The following is a 19,791-nucleotide window of genomic DNA, read 5'->3' as shown; positions in this document are numbered from 1 at the left end:
TGTGGGTGGTTTGAATTGTGGCTTGGAAATATGAATAGAAGTTCATTAACTGGATTAAAGCATGAGTAAGTGCATTTCACTTCAAGCAAAAGCATCACCTAGTATAAAGTCTTTGAGGTCTGAAATGGTGCTAGTTTAGATCTTGTATATATTTTAGCATATCTAAGGCACACAATGGAGATAAAGATGCAGAAGAATAACATTGTATTATTATATGATTTCAATACTTAGGAGGACCTGGGCTTCATTGTATGGATATTAGAAAGTGACCTATTATTTAAATAATCACTTTTTAAATGTTTATTTACTACTTCTATAACTAATTTATAAAAGAGTGGATGGCATGGGGCCAGAGTGATAGTCAGTGTAGGCAGCTGACCCAGTATGGACCTGGTTCGATCCCTGGCATCCCATATCCAGGAGCGAGTTTTCAGCACATAGCCAGCAGTAACCCCTGAGCATCACCCATGTGGCCCAAAAACCAAAACCAAAACAAAACAAAACAACTGTGGATAGGAGAACTTAGATATCAAAATCGGAGGCAAGTCTATCAGATAAGATTGTTGCAACTATTTGAGTGCAAGATGATGAGGATTTTAAGTCTTAAGGAATAATAGCAGAGTTATTAATTGGAAAGGATGGGGTGATTTGAAAGTGTATCAAGGTAGTATAATCAATAGGACTACTTATGAATGTGGGTAAAATGAGGAAAGAAAATGAGTATTGGATGACTATCAGGATTACTTGCTAGATTGACAATAGCAAGGAGAATTGCCTTAAACCTCTTGTACAAGAAAAGTGGCAAGATCCCTTAAAATATTGAGTTGACGTGACATGGTTTATTTTGGGGGAGAAGCAGTAAGAGGTTTGTAACAACCACTTTCAACATCCTCTTCCCTCTGTGGCTGACTCTGTTGAAATGAAATGTGTATTACCTTGAGTTTCTTAGTGACTGTCATGAAATCATACTCCCTGACAACTTGTTTTAGATATATATTGTGAGGAAGAAATAACAGCTTGTTGTGTTAAGTCTCTGATATTTGGCTTTTGTTTACTATTATAGCATAATCTAGTCAGGGTGACTGATCCAGCAAGATTGGAAATCAAGAAAATAGGTTGGTTATATTGCCTAAGGAACTATGGACACAGAGAGAAAAGGTTAATAATGGATCCCTGGAAAGTGCTAACATTGAAAGTCCAAGTGGAGGATGGAAATGCTATACAGATGAAAATTACAGGAGAAAGAGGAGAGATAAGTGTTACCCTACACCTATTCTTTGTGTAAGCTTACCTACAAGAAAGACCCTCCCATGTCTGGGAGGGGTCTTGGGGAGGTTACAAAAGGTTTGACCTCAGGAGCCAAAGGAGAAATTGCCTGGATGGAGGATGTAAAAGGTGCAGGAGGAGAGATGGCTGAAAAACAAGTTAGAATGCAGGGATAAGGATCCAGCGTAAATGGTTATGATAGACCACACATGTAGGCCAGGACTGAATAAAGATAATCTCTCTGGAAGCCTGACTGCATGTGAGTTTTCTACCCACCGTTCTCCTGAACCCAGATACCTGCCAGCTGGAGGGGATTGAAGCCGCTTGGCCTGAGACAGCAGAGAAAGGCCCATCCATCCCATCACCATCCGCTCCATCCAAAGGGGCTTTTTATTATTTAACTCAACAAACAGCTCCTACTAGGACCCGCCCTCCAGATCAGGAAAGTAAAACAGCTTGAGCGAACCCTGCCTGCAAGGGCCTATAACTCCATGAAAGTAAGAACACGTGGTGAGCAGTGTGGGATAAGCCCAGCGTCGGACAATTGGTGTTGGTGATGGAATAAAAGTCCATACTGTATTCACTTTTGGACAATTAAAAAGGGGAGAAAAACAGCGTAGTCCAACTAAAAATTTGATTTAAAAACCGCCTGCATATAACTTTGCTTCAGGTGTATCTCTTGATTTAAGTAATTTTCTTGCTGATTTAAATGTGCTTTATTGTTTTCCATAGCTAATTTTCTTAATTGCATAATGTTTTACTGTTATTTTGACTTATTAGCCTGTTTTTAAAATGTATGTTCTGTATAGATGTTCTTGTGTTTATGTGTTTAGGGTAAGAACATAGGAACATGAATGTTTCAGGATAAAATGCTTGATTTTAAATAGCATTAAGAAGTATAGGAATTAGGTAGTTCCAGGATAGTGCCTGGTAGAAAGCATTGAGAAAATTTTAATTTACAAATGTATGGTATATTTTGCAGAAAAGTTATGTTTTTGGAAAAGGCTAATATATTAACTTTTACTTTATACTTTGTAGCTATGGAAATATTACCCGCCTTTGGCTAAAAGCGGAGTCAAGAACAAAAAACTTAATACCCTTCTTTTATATCCAGGAAGGGGGAGATTGTTACTCCACACCCATTCCTCCTCTGTAATCTTACCTGTTAATAGACATCCCATTTCTGGGAGGAGTCTTTGGTAGGTAACAAAAAAGCTTTGGCTGAAAGGGTAAAGGAGGAATTTGCATGGATGCAGGATGGAGGAGGAAGCAGGAGGAGATCTCTGAGGGACAAGTTACAATGCAGGGCTGAATAACAATCCAGCATAAATGGTTATTATAGGCCACACATGTTGGCCAGGGCAAATAAAGCTAATATTTCCTGAAGCCTGCCTGCATGTGAGTTTTCTACCCGCCACGATCACCTCAGAACCGCCAACTTAACAGGAGGTGGATACACATGGTTCTGAGCTGGAGGAGAAAGGCCTCCATCACTATCCACCTCCATCCAAGCCCATCCAAAGGGCTTAATGCAACAAATAAGCATTTTAAAAATTAGGGGATGAGAGGTGTTTTTGTTTTTTTTGTTTGGATGTTTGTTTTGGTTTTGGGCCACACCTGGTGACTCTCAGGGGTTACTCCTGGCTATGTGCTCAGAAATTGCTACTGGCTTGAGGGACTATATGGGATGCCTAGGGATCGAACTGTGGTCCACCCTAGTATATAATCCATACTATTTGGGCCATGAGATTGAGCCCATTACACTTCACAGACAAACAGAAACTAATAAAGAGTCGTTTTACAGCCAAAAGAGGAATTAAGCTTGAGGCTTCTGTTCCCAGTGGTATGCAGGCAGCTACAGGTTTGGTGCCATCATGATAGAAATAACTTTCCTTTGAGCTGCACACAGACATGCATGACATAGAAACATACTCACCCTTCCAAGCATACCTATTTCTCACACATAAATAAGATTAATTGCTTGCTTTCCTTTTTCTTTTTCTTGGTTTTTGAACCACACCCAGTGACGCTCAGGGGATACTCCTGGCTATTCATTCAAAAATCACTCCTGGCTTGGGTATCATGTGGGATGCCTGAGGATCGAACTGTGGTCCGTTCTAGGCTAGCGCAGGCAAGACAGATGCCTTACCACTTGTGCCACGGCTCCGGCCATAATGGCTTGCTTTCTGCAAGACACCAATTCCTTGTCTCTGTTTTATGTACTTCCCCACAGGCCTGCCATGGTGACAGATGAGAGGATAAGGTGGACAGAGATTTGAGAATAGGTGACTATTCTCTGGTGCCCAGATAAAAAAAGGCTTTGGATTCTTCTTTCTGCTCTTTCTCCCTTCCCTCATCACCTCCTTATGACCTCCAGTTATAATCTCTCCAGTTGCCTTCTGACTTCTCCTTTTCAACTCAGGCCAGACAGACACTTTACTTTCTGACTTGCAAATTACCTTTCTTCTCTTAAACTTTTGTTTCCTGTTGTGAAAGATACTGCTTTCTAGTCTTATTGAAGCTACTGAGTTGGGAGTTACTTTCTGTTAGTTTACTTAAAGAAAAATTTTGATGTGACTCTGAGGGTTGTTTTTCTTTTTTTATCCTTGTTCTGAAAATAGGACTGTAGGCTAAATAAGTTTGGTAACCTCTGTCCTAAGCAGTCCACTCATGTTGATTTCAATCTGTATTTACAGATATTTGAAGTAGTGCTTGCTTCGGCAGCAGATACACTAAAACTGGAACGATACAGAGAAGATTAGCATGACCCCTGTGCAAGGATGACATGCAGATATTTGAAGTAAATGAATTTAATTAAGGCGAGAACAATGAACAGCTGTCATTGTGTGCATAATGTGTATCAGGTTCTGTTCTAAGCACCAGCTATTTGTTAACACACTAAAACTTTACAACTACCTTGAGAGGTGAAATAACAAGAGGGCATTTAAATAAATCACTGAAAGGCAATAAAATGGAAGCTAGTATTTCTTTAGTAGTTTCCATCTCATAGGCACTATGCTCTTAAGAAATTAGTATGTTGTATGCCATAAGTCTCACAATGGCCTTATTCCTTAATTTGCAATGAGATGTAAGGTCGCTAGAAAAATATAAAATATTTTCAGTCTCCACAGCTATGGAGAAAATAGATTTTAAAGTTGAATTTGAAGCTGAGTTCACCAGCAATTCAGAGCCAAAGCTCTATTACCCCTATAATTCAGTTGCTAATTTGTCATATGACTGTGAGCAAGTTACTTTTTTCTCTCTGGATTTCAATTGCAATCAAAAAGATAGTTTCTAGTAAGGGAGCAATACATGGATCAAACACTTTTTTTGTTTTGGTTTTTGGGGCTACACCTGGTGACAATCAAGGATCACTCCTGGCTATAGGCTCAGATATCACTCCTGGCTTGGGGGACCATATGGAATGCCAGGGGATCAAACTGTGGTCCATCCTAAGTTAGCACGTGCAAGGCAAGTGCCCTGTCACTTGCATCACCACTCCGGTCTCTGGGTCAAACATCCTTAAAAACTCAATTCTATAGTCAAATTCAGAGCTTTATTCTTAAAGCAATTCTTTGAATAAGTTAATTCTATTCTGTGATGTACATTTTCTTCATCTACAAAATGTAGATAATAAAAGCATCTTATTCTTATCTATAATGTCTATAGTACTGGCACAAAAGTTTACTAATAACATAATCATTTGGGGTACTACTGCTGCCTCCTAGCAAATAATTGGATTTACCTTTCAACCACAACTTTTACTAGCTGGTTGACCTCGAACTCCTTAATCTCTCTCAACCTGTGTTCACATTAGTAAAAGGAGATAAACATATATCCACTTTACAAGACAAATGCATTGGGAAACTATCATTAACTACTGTAAAGCAAAGAATCTACATCAATAAAAAAAATTTAAAAAGTAATAAACATTCAATTGTTAAGATAATCAAAGGAATGAAACTTTGACAACAGGTCTGAAGCTACTAAGTTTTCAGCAGCTATTGTCAATAGAGGTGCAGCAAGTTTGTACACCCAAAGCATAAGCATTTGCACTATCTTTGTAATCATGTAACCTCAATAACAGACTATTTTTAGAAAGAAGGAAATGTGATAAAATATATAACACATGCCTGAGATTATTTCTTTATTTCCCACTTTGTCCTTTAAGCTCGTTCAAACAAAAATTGATAAAACAACCTGCCTTAATTGTGTAAAAAAAGTTAACTCATTACTATCTATAAAATAGTACATACAAATCAATAGGAAAAATGCAAGTGATGAATATACAATTTACAAAAGAGGAAATGCAACTGGCCTACATATAAAATAAACAAATGTATGGCCTTAGTATTGAAAACTAAAGACCAGTCTATAATATTTTTCAATTCAAAATGAATAAAGCTTCAACATATGATACTCTATAGTGAAAATGATGGCAAATTTGTCATACACCTATTTGATAAGGGTATAAACTAGATTAATACTCTGAAAAGAAATTTGTTAAAAAGGAAGTCTGCATGTCAGGAGATATCAACAGGTTAATAATACTCTTTGATTCTGAAAAAGTATTCCCAAAATTTCATTATGCAGTATAAGTTAATTCTACTAATGGTATGCAAAATTAAGAAAATAAAAAGTGCAATTTTCTGTGCAAATGTTTATACAACCCTAGAGAGACCATATTGTTTAAATTAGTGACTTCAGGAGAGTGTAAATAACAAAGTGAGAATAATATTTTCTTGATAGAATCCCATATTGTAAGATGTGCCTCAATAATCATGTATTATTTTGAAGTTTAAGAACCTCAACAAAATGAGTCTGGAGAATAATACAGCAGGTAGGGTGTTTGCCTTGTATGAAGCCAATCTGGCTTTGATCCTCAGCATCCTATATGGTCTTTGAGCACTGCCAACAATGAACCCTCAGTGCAGAGCAAGGAGTAACCCCTGAGCACTGCTGGGCATGACCGAGAAAACCATAAAAAAAGAACCACAACAAAGTAGAGAAATAAGAAAAAAATGATTTGAATAGCATTTATTGGATAAAGAGAATCACAGAACGAATAAAGTTTTATGAAGAGCTATTCATCACAGTATTATTCATAATAGTAAAAGTTGGAAGTAAAAATAGACCTAAAATAAGGATTAGTTAAATAAATTGTACTATATTAATTTTACTGAATATAGTATATTAATCAAGAAATATGTTTATGAATATATAATCATACAGAATTATATTCAAAATGATGGGCAAAAAGTTTAAACGAGCAGGGGAAAAGCAGTAGAGTACCAACCATACAAAATACAGCAATCTAACAGGATGGATATTATTAGAAAATGAAAAACAACTAGCATTGGTAAGACAATAAAGACATGCAAGCTTTTGTGCATTGTTTATGAGGGAGAAAAATGGTGCTATAACAGTCTTGTCATTTCTTTAAAAAAATAGTTAACTGTGATCCAGCAAATCCACATTGAATTTTATACACAAAAGGACTTAATTCAGAGCATCATATATTTGTATGCGAAGTTTCATAACAATTTTTATTATAAAAGTTTGAAGAAAATAAAAATGCATATTCACACAAAAGCTTGTACATTAATATTCACTGGAGACTTATCTGCAATTCCCAAAGTAGAAACAATCCAATCATATATTACACGATTGAGGGTTCACAGAGATATCTCAAATAGCTGTAATACATGTTTTGCATGCAAGAGTTCCACATTGGTCTCTAGCACTACAATATGGTCCCCCAAGGATTACATTGAGAAGCCCTGAACACTTATTCAGCAATATTCCTCTGTGCCACCAGGCATAACCCTAAAACAAAATATAAATTAATTAATTCATAGAAAGAAAGTAGGATATGACCATGTAATATGTAATTCTGGGGATATATTCAAAAACTGCACTTTAAGGTGATTTTATTATTGGATAAACTCAGACTGTAATTACATAAACTTATATGATTTAGGCTAATATGCAACTATATATGGCAAACCAATTGGGATTACACCTGTGTTTCTTATCAAAAAACATCACTAGTGCACCTGACAAGAAGTCACCAGGGTCTGTGAGAGAGAAGAAAGGTCATTTTAAATGGGTATAGAGTTTCTGATAAGAAAATGAAAATATTTTAGAAATAGATAATGGCAATATTTGTACATTACAATGTACATAATTTGAACGACTTGTACCACTTAGAAGCAGTTTAAATGGTGAAATTGATAGAACTTTATATTACTACAATAAAAACAAAGAACAAATATATATCTATTCACAAAATGAAATAACAGTCACGAAGGGAAGAGCCTGATTCCCTCCTCAAGCTTTTTAATGCTGCAGTTCAAAATCTGTGGCTGCAGGTGCTGAGACCAAACTTGCATAGAAGAGCCTACAGAAGCAAAACCAACTTAGGAGAGCTGACCAGGCCCAAGAAGGGTAGAGCCAGAGGAGCCTGGCCACTCCACTTCACTGCATGGTGTGCACATCTCCTAGTCGGTGCTCCTCGGCACAACTCGCAGAAAACATCACAATACCAGCATGACAATGGGGAGACAATGCAGGCCAAGACTATACATAGAAAATGAGGATGGCAGTGCTGATGACCCCTAAGGTGCCAACCACTTGTTTAGACTCTCAGATAAGGAGTTTAGAGATGAAATATGGAGTATGTTTATAGAACTCAAGAAAGCATGTATCGAGCTGAACAAACCACAAATAAAAATCAAAAGGATATGAAAATAGAAATAAGAAAATTCTGAACTAAAATAACAGGACTAAAAAATGTGGTAGGTAAAATGAAAACCTCACTGGAAAGCCTCTCCAGTAGAGTAATAGCAGCTGAGAATGATGAGCCACAAAAAAACTTCATAAAAAAATGATATTGGAAAAGAGCTTTAAAGGAAATGATCAGACAATGGAAAAATACTCAAGGATTGTGAACAAATGAAAATAGAAGTCTTTGATAAACTCAACAGAAACAACATAAGAATCAATGAAGTCGCAGAAACCCAGAAAGGAAATCCCCATGAAGAATCAATAGTCGTGTTCACTTTGAGGACTTCAAGGGAAACTTCCTCTGTGCCTATCTCCCTGTGTTTCTGAATCCCTGAAGATGTCCTCAGAGGCCTAGGGAACACACCCCCAAAAAACTGCATTTTGAAGCTGCCCAGTGAGTACATTCTGGCTGCAGAGGTCGCTGTCCAATGAGCTGAGGTCTCTGGCCTGTGGAGGCTCTGCCCTGCTGTGCCTTTGTTCACTCTGAAGACTGTCAACTAGAGGCAGCAGAAGAGCGTGGCCACTTTGGTTCACTTCCCACACACTCTTTCTAACCAATGAACCCCACCACAACACGCAGGAAAAACCACACTCGCAGGCAAACATCCACAGAGAGTGAAGATGAAACTCAGTTGACCTAATAAATTCCAAACTGATTAACCTCTCAGATAAGGAGTTTAGAATAGTAATATGGAAGATGTTCATAGAACTCAAAAAAAAAAAACATAGATAGATCTGAACAGAACACAAAGACAGAAATCAGAAAACTCCAAACTGAAATAACAGATCTGAAAAACACGGTTGCTCAACCGAAAACCTCAATGGATAACCTCTCCAACAGGTTATCAGCAGCTGAGGAGAGAATTGGAGTACTGGAATACCTGAATAACTTAATGAAGCAGCTCATAAAATTAGAAAATGACCAACAAAAGGGACCAAAAATAGGGAGACAGAGGGAAATAAAAAGCTGAACACAGAAATCAATGAAGTGGAATACCAAAAAACAACCTGAAAAATCAACGAAAGCAGAAGTTGGTTCTTTGGAAAAATAAACAAGATTGATAGACAATTGGCAAAACTCACAAAGAGAGAGAGAAATATGATAACCCATATTAGAAATGAAAAGGTGACCTCCAAGCTATCTCTCCGGCCCAAGTAATTGATTTTTTATCTCTCCTAACATACAAGAACAGGAAAGTAGCACTTCTGCGAGTTAGCTATACTAGTCAGAAATGTCAAGATGTCAACTTCTTTTACTGGTCAAGGGAATGATGGAACCTAATCATTAAGAATTTTAGCTTCTGAGGGAGGGACTTCAGAGCATAAAAACCGGCTATCCTTTGCAAAAGCTGGCTCTCTGTGTGTGACACCAGGCGGGGAAAATCCGCGAAAGTACACCGGCCCAGTGGGGCTCAGCTGTGAAAGACTGTGAGTGTGACCTGTCTATGTCTGTCTACTGTCCTCTTGCGTGAAACTCTTGCGAGTGGGGCAAAAAGAGCCTCCAGAAACCTCGCTCGCCCAGACGCCATTTTCAGGGAGGGACTTCAGAGCATAAAAACCGGCTATCCTTTGCAAAAGCTGGCTCCCTGTGTGTGACACCAGGCGGGGAAAATCCGCGAAAGTACACCGGCCCAGTGGGGCTCAGCTGTGAAAGACTGTGAGTGTGACCTGTCTATGTCTGTCTACTGTCCTCTTGCGTGAAACTCTTGCGAGTGGGGCAAAAAGAGGCTCAGAGGAGCACGGCCGCTCCGCTTCGCTACGCGGCCGTGCACTCTTTCTAAGGAAAGAACTCCATTGCAACAAGAAGGAAAAATCACACTAAGAACGGCGCTATATCACAGAAGCAAACATTTCTCTCTGGACTGTCTTCTCTGTTACATGCTCGGGCCTAAGATTTGACCCAGTGTGAGGCTTCATCCACGGAGGACTCCCCTCCCTTAGAGGCAAGTCAGCCCATCCAGAAAGGGAGGAGCCAGAGGAGTGTGCTGCCTACATCATATAGACAATGAATACCACTACAACACGTAGAAAAACCCACAATACAAATGTGACAATGGGGAAACAGCGCAGGCCAGCATCAGACATAGAGAATGAAGATGACAATTCTGAGGACCAGATAATGACTGAACAACTAATCAACCTCTCAGATAAGGACTTTAGACTAGCAATATGGAAGGTGCTCAACAGACTCCAAGAAACCATGGATCGAGTTGAACAGAACACTAATAAGAACCAAGAAAATATGAAGGCAGAAATGACAAAACTCCAAACTGAAATAACATGTCAACTAACAGGCCTGAAAAACTCAGTAAACGAAGTGAATGACAAAATGGACAAGCTCTGGGACAGGGTATCAGAAGCTGAGAATAGACTTGGTGCTGTGGAAGATGAGATACATAACAATTCCATACAGCAGGAGAGATTGGACAAAAAACTTAAAGCAAATGAGCAGACAATGGAAAAATTAGTCAAAGAATGGGAACAGACGAAAATAGAAGTCTATGATAAGATCAACAGAAACAACTTAAGAATCATTGGAGTCCCAGAGACCCAGGAAGAAAATTTCCAGGAAGAATCAATGGTCAAGAACATCATTAAAGAGAAACTTCCAGAGCTAAAGAATATATGTGATCAAATCCTGCATGCCCGAAGAGTACCAACCAAAAGAGACCCCAGAAAAACCACCCCAAGACACATCCTAGTCACAATGACAAATCCCACAGATAGAGACAGAATTCTGAAAACAGCAAGATCAAAAGGGGAAATCATGTTCAAGCAAGCTTCCCTGAGATTTACAGCAGACCTGTCACCAGAAACGCTCAATGCCAGAAAGCAGTGGTGGGATATTGTGACAAGACTGAATGAAATGAATGCTTGACCCAGAATACTATACCCAGCAAAACTCACTTTCCGGTTTGATGGAAGAATACATGGTTTCACAGACAAAAAACAGCTCAGAAACTTCACAGACACAAAACCAGTCTTAAGAGAAAAACTGAAAGACCTAATCTAAGACAAGACTACCCAAAAGACACACCAAATTTTGAAATAAAGATGGCGATAAATCCCAGGACAATTCTTTCTCTCAACGTCAATGGACTAAATGCACCAGTTAAGAGACACAGAGTGGCTAAATGGATCAAAAAACTCAATCCAACCTTCTGCTGCCTACAAGAAACGCACCTGAATAGTCAGAACAAACATAGACTCAAAATAAAAGGCTGGAGAAAAGTTATCCAAGCAAACAACACCCATAAAAAAGCTGGAGTGGCCATACTAATATCAGATAATGCAAACTTTATACTCAGGAAGGTTGTAAGGGACAAAGACGGACATTTTATATTAATCAAGGGGTACGTAGAGCAGGAAGAATTCACTCTCCTAAACATATATGCACCGAATGAGGGGCCAGCAAAATATTTAATACAACTGCTGACAAATCTGAAAAATAATATCAACAACAACACAATAATTGTGGGGGACCTAAACACGGCTTTGTCAACACTGGACAGGTCAACCACACTGAAACCCAACAAGAATATACTAGACCTGAGGAGAGAAATGGAAGAAAGAGGCCTAGTGGATATATATAGGACACTCCATCCCCAGAAACCTGGATACACATTCTTCTCCAATGTACATGGTACATTCTCCAGAATAGACTACATGCTGGCACATAAAACATACCTCCATAAGATCAAGAGGATAGAAATTTTGCAGACTACCTTCGCTGACCACAAGGCTCTGAAATTATTTGTGAACTCCAAAGGGACTCAGAAGAAACACTTTAACACCTGGAAGTTAAACAGCCTCATGCTCAATAACCAGTGGGTCCGAGATGAAATCAAGGAGGAAATAAAAAGGTTCCTGGAAACAAATGACAATAAAGACACAAACTCTCAGAACTTATGGGACACAGCAAAAGCAGTACTGAGAGGAAAATTTATAGCTTTGCAAGCACACATCAGGAAGGAAGAAGGAGCTTACCTGAGTAGCTTAATGACACAGCTAATAGAACTAGAAAATGCTCAACAAAAGGACCCAAGAACAGGAAGACAGAAGGAAATAACAAAGCTGAGAGCAGAAATCAACGAAGTGGAAACTCAAAAAACAATCCGAAAGATCAACGAAAGCAGAAGTTGGTTCTTTGAAAAAATAAACAAGATTGATAGACCACTGGCAAACCTAACAAAGAAAGAGAGAGAGAGAAACTTGATAACTCGTATCAGGAATGAAAAAGGAGAGATCACTACTGATATGACAGAGATTCAAAGGGTAATCAGAAACTACTTTGAAAAACTCTATGCCACTAAAAATGAGAACCTGGAAGAAATGGATAAATTCTTGGACTCTTATAATCTTCCACGGTTGAAGGAAGAGGATGTAGCATATCTAAACACCCCCATCACCATTGATGAAATTAAAACAGTAATCAAATGTCTGCCGAAAAACAAAAGCCCAGGTCCAGATGGATTCACTAATGAATTCTATCAAACTTTCCAAGAGGAACTACTGCCAATCTTGGCAAGACTCTTTCATGAAATTGAACAAACAGAAACACTTCCAAATAGCTTTTATGAAGCCAACATCACCTTGATACCTAAACCAGACAGAGACGCTACCAAAAAAGAAAATTACAGACCAATATCACTGATGAATGCAGATGCAAAGATCCTCAACAAAATCCTGGCAAATAGGATTCAATGCCTCATTAAGAAGATCATCCACTACGATCAAGTAGGTTTCATCCCAGGAATGCAAGGCTGGTTTAACATCCGTAAATCTATCAACATAATACACAACATCAATAACAAGAAAAATAAAAACCACATGATCATATCAATAGATGCAGAGAAAGCATTTGATAAGGTCCAACACCCATTCTTGATCAAAACTCTCAGCAAGATGGGAATGGAGGGAACCTTTCTCAATATAGTGAAGGCCATCTACCACAAGCCAGTGGCAAATATTATCCTCAATGGAGAAAAACTGAAAGCCTTCCCTCTAAATTCTGGCACAAGACAAGGCTGTCCTCTCTCACCACTCCTATTCAACATAGCACTGGAAGTACTTGCTATAGCGATTAGGCAAGAAAAGGATATCAAGGGAATCCAGATAGGAAAGGAAGAAGTCAAGCTCTCACTGTTTGCAGATGACATGATACTCTACTTAGAAAACCCTAAAGACTCTATCAAAAAGCTTCTAGAAACAATAGACTCATATAGCAAGGTGGCAGGCTACAAAATTAACACACAAAAATCAATGGCCTTTCTATACACCAACAGTAATAAAGAAGAAATGGACATTAAGAAAACAACCCCATTCACAATAGTACCACACAAACTCAAATATCTTGGAATCAACTTGACTAAATATGTGAAGGACCTATACAAAGAAAACTATAAAACTCTGCTCCAAGAAATAAGAGAGGACACACGGAAATGGAAACACATACCCTGCTCATGGATTGGCAGGATTAACATCATCAAAATGTCAATACTCCCCAAGGCATTATACAGATTTAATGCCATCCCTCTAAAGATACCCATGACATTCTTCAAAGAAGTGGATCAGACACTTTTGAAATTCATTTGGAACAATAAACACCCTCGAATAGCTAAAGCAATCATTGGGAAAAAGAATATGGGAGGAATTACTTTTCCCAACTTTAAACTGTACTACAAAGCAACAGTTATCAAAACAGCATGGTATTGGAATAAGGATAGGTCCTCAGATCAGTGGAATAGGCTTGAATACTCAGAAAATGTTCCCCAGAGATACAACCATCTAATTTTTGATAAAGGAGCAGGAAATCCTAAATGGAGCAGGGAAAGCCTCTTCAACAAGTGGTGTTGGCACAATTGGATAGCCACTTGCAAAAAATTAAACTTAGACCCCCAGCTAACATCATGTACAAAGGTAAAATCCAAATGGATTAAAGACCTCGATATCAGCCCCAAAACCATAAGATATATAGAACAGCACATAGGCAAAACACTACAGGACATTACAGGCATCTTCAAGGAGGAAACTGCACTCTCCAAGCAAGTGAAAGCAGAGATTAACAGATGGGAATATATTAAGCTGAGAAGCTTCTGCACCTCAAAGGAAATAGTGCCCAGGATACAAGAGCCACCCACTGAGTGGGAGAAACTATTCACCCAATACCCATCAGATAAGGGGCTAATCTCCAAAATATACAAGGCACTGACAGAACTTTACAAGAAAAAAACATCTAACCCCATCAAAAAATGGGGAGAAGAAATGAACAGACACTTTGACAAAGAAGAAATACGCATGGCCAAAAGACACATGAAAAAATGTTCCACATCACTAATCATCAGGGAGATGCAAATCAAAACAACGATGAGATACCACCTCACACCCCAGAGAATGGCACACATCACAAAGAATGAGAATAAACAGTGTTGGCGGGGATGTGGAGAGAAAGGAACTCTTATCCACTGCTGGTGGGAATGCTGTCTAGTTCAACCTTTATGGAAAGCGATATGGAGATTCCTCCAAAAACTGGAAATCGAGCTCCCATACGATCCAGCTATACCACTCCTAGGAATATACCCTAGGAACACAAAAATACAATACAAAAACCCCTTCCTTACACCTATATTCATTGCAGCTCTATTTACCATAGCAAGACTCTGGAAACAACCAAGATGCCCTTCAACAGATGAATGGCTAAAGAAACTGTGGTACATATACACAATGGAATATTATGCAGCTGTCAGGAGAGATGAAGTCATGAAATTTTCCTATACATGGATGTACATGGAATCTATTATGCTGAGTGAAATAAGTCAGAGAGAGAGAGAAAAACGCAGAATGGTCTCACTCATCTATGGGTTTTAAGAAAAATGAAAGACACCCTTGTAATAATAATTTTCAGACACAAAAGAGAAAAGAGCTGGAAGTTCCAGCTCACCTCAGGAAGCTCACCACAAAGAGTGATGAGTTTAGTTAGAGAAATAACTACATTTTGAACTGTCCTAATATTGAGAATGTATGAGGGAAATGTAGAGCCTGTTTAGGGTACAGGCGGGGGTTGGGTGGGGAGGAGGGTGATTTGGGACTTGGGTGATGGGAATGTTGCACTGGTGATGGGTGGTGTTCCTTTTATGACTGAAACCCAAACACAATCATGTATGTAATCAAGGTGTTTAAATAAAAAAAAATTAAAAAAAAAAATGAAAAGGTGGAGATCACGACAGATATTGCAGAGACCCAAAGGGTAATCAGAGACTATTTTGAGAATCTTTATGCTATTAAACATGAGAACCTAGAAGAAATGGAAAAATTCTTGGACACTTATAACTTTCCACATTTAAGTAAGGAGGATGTAGCATATCTAAACACCCCCATCACTACTGAGGAAATTGAAACTGTAATCAAATATCTGCCCAAAATGAAAAGCGCAGGCCGAGATGGATTTCATAATGAATTTTTTCAAATCTTTCAAGAGAAGCTACTACCAATGCTAGCCAGGCTCTTCTATGAAATTGATAAAACGGGAACATTCCCAAACAGCTTTTATGAAGCCAACATCACCTTGATACCAAAACCAGACAGAGATGCTGCCAAAAAAGAAAATTACAGACCAATACCCCTGATGAATGCTGATGCAAAGATCTTCAACAAAATCCTGGCAAATAGGATCCAGTGCATCATCAAGAAGATCATACACTACAACCAAGTAGGTTTCATCCCAGGAATGCAAGAATGGTTTAACATCTGTAAATCTATCAACATCATACACAAAATCAACAGCAAGAAATATAAAAATCACATGATCGTATCAAAAGATGCAGAGAAAACATTTGATAAGGTCCAACATCCATTCTTGATCAAAACTCTCAGCAAGATGGGAATGGAAGGAACCTTTCTCAATGTAGTGGAAGCCATCTACCACAAGCCAATGGCAAATATTATCCTCAATGGAGAAAAATTTAAGCCTTTCCTCTAAATTCTGGTACAAGACAAGGCTGTCCGCTCTCTCCACTCCTCTTCAACATAGTACTGGAAGTTCTTGCTATAGCGATCAGGCAAGAAAAAGATATCAAGGGAATCCAGATAGGAAAGGAAGAAGTCAAGCTCTCATTGTTTGCAGACGACATGATACTCTACTTAGAAAACCCTAAAGATTCTACCAAAAAGCTTCTAGAAACAATAGATTCATATAGCAAGGTGGCAGGCTACAAAATCAACCTACAGAAATCAATGGCCTTTTTATACACCAATAATGATAGGGAAGACATGGAAGTCAGGAAAGCAATCCCATTCACAATAGTGCCACACAAACTCAAATATCTTGGAGTCAACTTGACCAAAGTCGTGAAGGACCTATACAAAGAAAATTATAAAGCCCTGCTCCAAGAAATAAGAGAGGACACACGGAAATGGAAACACATACCCTGCTCATGAATTGACAGGATTAACATCATTAAAATGGCAATACTCCCCAAAGCATTATACAGATTTAATGCGATTCCCTTAAAAATAACCATGACATTCTTCAAAGAAGTGGATCAAACACTTATGAAGTTCATCTGGAACAATAAACACTCTCAAATAGCTAAAGCAGTCCTAGGGAAAAGGAAAATGGGAGGCATTACTTGCCCCAACTTTAAACTGCACTACAAAGCAATCGTTATCAAAACAGCATGGTATTGGAATAAAGACAACCCTCTGATCAGTGGAATAGGCTTGAGTTCTCAGAGAACGTTCCCCAGACATACAATTACCTAATTTTTGACAAAGGAGCAAAAAATCCTAAGTGGAGCAGGGAAAAATCTTCAAGAAGTGGTGCTGGCAGAACTGGTTAGCCACTTGCAAAAAAGCAAACATAGACCCCCAGTTAACATCATGTATGAAGGTAAAGTCCAAATGAATTAAAGACCTTTATATCAGACCTGATACCATAAGGTATATAGAACAACACATCGGTAAAACACTCCATGACATTGTGACTAAAGCCATCTTCAAGGAGGAAACTGCACTTTCCAAACAAGTGGAAGCAGAGATCAACAGATGGGAATACATTAAACTGAGAAGCTTCTGCACCTCAAAAGAAATAGTGCCCAGGATAAAAGAGTCACCCACGAGTGGAAGAAACTATTCACCCAACACCCATCAGATAAGGGGTTAATATCCAAAATATACAGGGCACTGACAGAACTTTACAAGAAAAAAAACATCTAATCCCATAAAAAATGGGGAGAAAAAATGAACAGACGCTTTGATAAAAGAGAAATACAAATGGCCAAAAGGCACATGAAAAAATTCTCCTCATCACTAATCATCAGGGAGATGCAAATCAAAACAACGAGATACCACCTCACAACGCAGAGATTGGCACACATCACAAAGAATGAGAACAATCAGTGCTGGCGGGATGTGGAGAGAAAGGAACTCTTATCCACTGTTTGTGGGAATGCCGTCTAGTCCAACCTCTATTGAAAGCGATATGGAGATTCCTCCAAAATCTGGAAATTGAGCTCCCATTCGACCCAGCTATTCCATTCCTAGGAATATACCCTAAGAACACAAGAATACAATAAAAAAAACCCTTTCCTCACACCTATATTTATTGCAGCACTATTCACAATAGCCAGGCTCTGGAAACAACCAAGATACCCTTCAACAGACCAATGGCTAAAGAAACTACGGTACATATACACAATGGAATATTATGCAGCCGTCAGGAAAGATGAAGTCATGAAATTTTCCTATACATGTATGTACATAGAATCTATCATGCTGAGTGAAATATGTCAGAGGGAGAGAGAGACGCAGAATAGTCTCACTCATCTATGGGTTTTAAGAAAAATAAAAGTCATTTTTGTAACAATCCTCAGAGACAATGAGAGGAGGGCTGGAACACCAGCTCACTTCATGAAGCTCACCACAAAGAGTGGTGAATACGCTATAGAAATAACTACACGGAGAACTACCATAATCATATGAATGAATGAGGGAACTGGAAAGCCTGTCTGGAGTTCAGGTGGGGGTGAGGTGGGATGGAGAGAGATTTGGGACATTGGTGGTGTGAATGTTGCACTGGTGAGGGGGGGGTCTTTATATGACTGAAAACTAATCATAATCATTTATGTAATCAAGATGTTTAAATAAAGAAAAAATTAAAAAATATCAATAGTCGTTTATAACGTTTGCATGGAACCACAAAAGACCTACGTTAGCTAAATTTATACTGAAATAGAAGAAACTGAGAACATCTCTTTATCTAACCTGAAGCTCTACTATAAAGTGAGAGTGGTCAAAACAGCATGGTACTGAAACAAAGATATAGTTTCAGACCAATGGTTCAGTGTAGAATATCCAGTGACATACCCCCAAATATATAATCATCTAATATTTGACAAAGGAGCGAAGAATCTGAAATGGACCAAAGACAGTCTCTTCAACAAATGGTGCTGGAACTACTGGACAACTACCTGTAAGAAATTAAAGATTGACACATACTTCACACCTTATACAAAAGTCAACTCAAAATGCATTAAAGACCTTGAAATCAGACCCGAATCTATAAAGTTTATTGAGGAAAATATAGGCAGAACTCTTCAAGACTTATATATAAAAAAGTCTTTGATGATAGAATGCCAATGTCAAGAATTGTAGCATCAAAACTAATAAATGGGACTACATCAAACAAAAAAAAATTCTGTATGGTGAAAGAAACCCTGGTTAAAACAAGGTTTTAACAATGTTTTAACCAGGACAACTAACAAAATGGGAAAAAAATTTTGCACTGAAAATATTAAATAAATAGTTAATATCTAGGATATACAAAACACTCAGAAAGGGAATCCCCCAAAACCTAAAATCCATAGAAAAATGGGGAGAAGAAATGAATAGACACTTCTCTGAGGAAGACCGAAAGATGGCCAATAGACACATGAAAACATGCTCACTATCACTTATCATTAGGGAAATTCAAATCAAGACAACTATGAGGTTCCACCTTACATTAGTGAGGATGGCACACATCAGAAATAAGGGAACAAATCTCTGTTGGTGGGGATGTGCTAAGAAATAAACTCTCATCCACAGCTGGTGGGAATGCTGCCTCGTCCAACCCCTATGGAAAATAGTATGAAGAATGCTCAGTAAACTCAGAATTAAGCTGCCATTTGACCGGCAATCACACTCCTGGGTATCTATCCTCAAGAAGGAAGGACATTCATTCCAAAGTATGTATGCATGGTCTCCACTATTTTTCACAGTACTCAGCACAACAGCCAAGATTAGGAATCAACCTCGATGCCCCAAAACAGATGAGTGGATCATGAAGCTGTGATATTTATACACAATGGAATACTACATAGCATTTAGAAATGATATAATCATGGATTTTGCAGCAACAAGGATGGAGCTAGATAATATTATGTTAAATGAAGTGAACCAGAAGAATAAGGACAAATACAGAATGATAGCACTTATCTGAGGTATTTGAAATATACACCATATATACTTATAATACTCCATGAACAAATAAAATGGTCTAATAGGGCAGAAACTCCAAGCACCATATGCGTCAGTGTAAAGCAAGGAGAATATTCAAATCAAATGAAAGAGGGGCAACACAAAGGGGCAACTAGCCATTATACAATAAAAAAATCAGCAATAACAGAAACAGCGGTTTAGAGTGAACAGGTAGGCAATAAACCTCTAATTACAAAAAGCCTATAAAAATCATAAGAGCCTCTA

The 19,791-nt window shown here is 38.4% G+C and overlaps 1 protein-coding gene and 1 non-coding gene across 2 annotated transcripts in view; one reads left to right on the top strand and one right to left on the bottom strand.

Moving 5' to 3' along the window:
• NALF2 (NALCN channel auxiliary factor 2) overlaps positions 1-19,791 on the bottom strand; it is a 53,768-nt gene that overhangs the window by 18,118 nt on the left and 15,859 nt on the right. The gene's annotated exons all lie outside the window — the stretch shown is intronic.
• On the top strand, positions 3,979-4,081 carry LOC126000299 (U6 spliceosomal RNA). The gene has a single exon (XR_007492650.1). It is a non-coding gene; the product is annotated as a U6 spliceosomal RNA (small nuclear RNA).

The sequence above is a fragment of the Suncus etruscus genome, chromosome X, assembly GCF_024139225.1.
Source record: "Suncus etruscus isolate mSunEtr1 chromosome X, mSunEtr1.pri.cur, whole genome shotgun sequence".
In the NCBI taxonomy this organism is placed as follows: domain Eukaryota; kingdom Metazoa; phylum Chordata; class Mammalia; order Eulipotyphla; family Soricidae; genus Suncus; species Suncus etruscus.
Note: the sequence above shows the minus strand (reverse complement) of the source record. Positions and strands in the feature narration are given on the sequence as shown.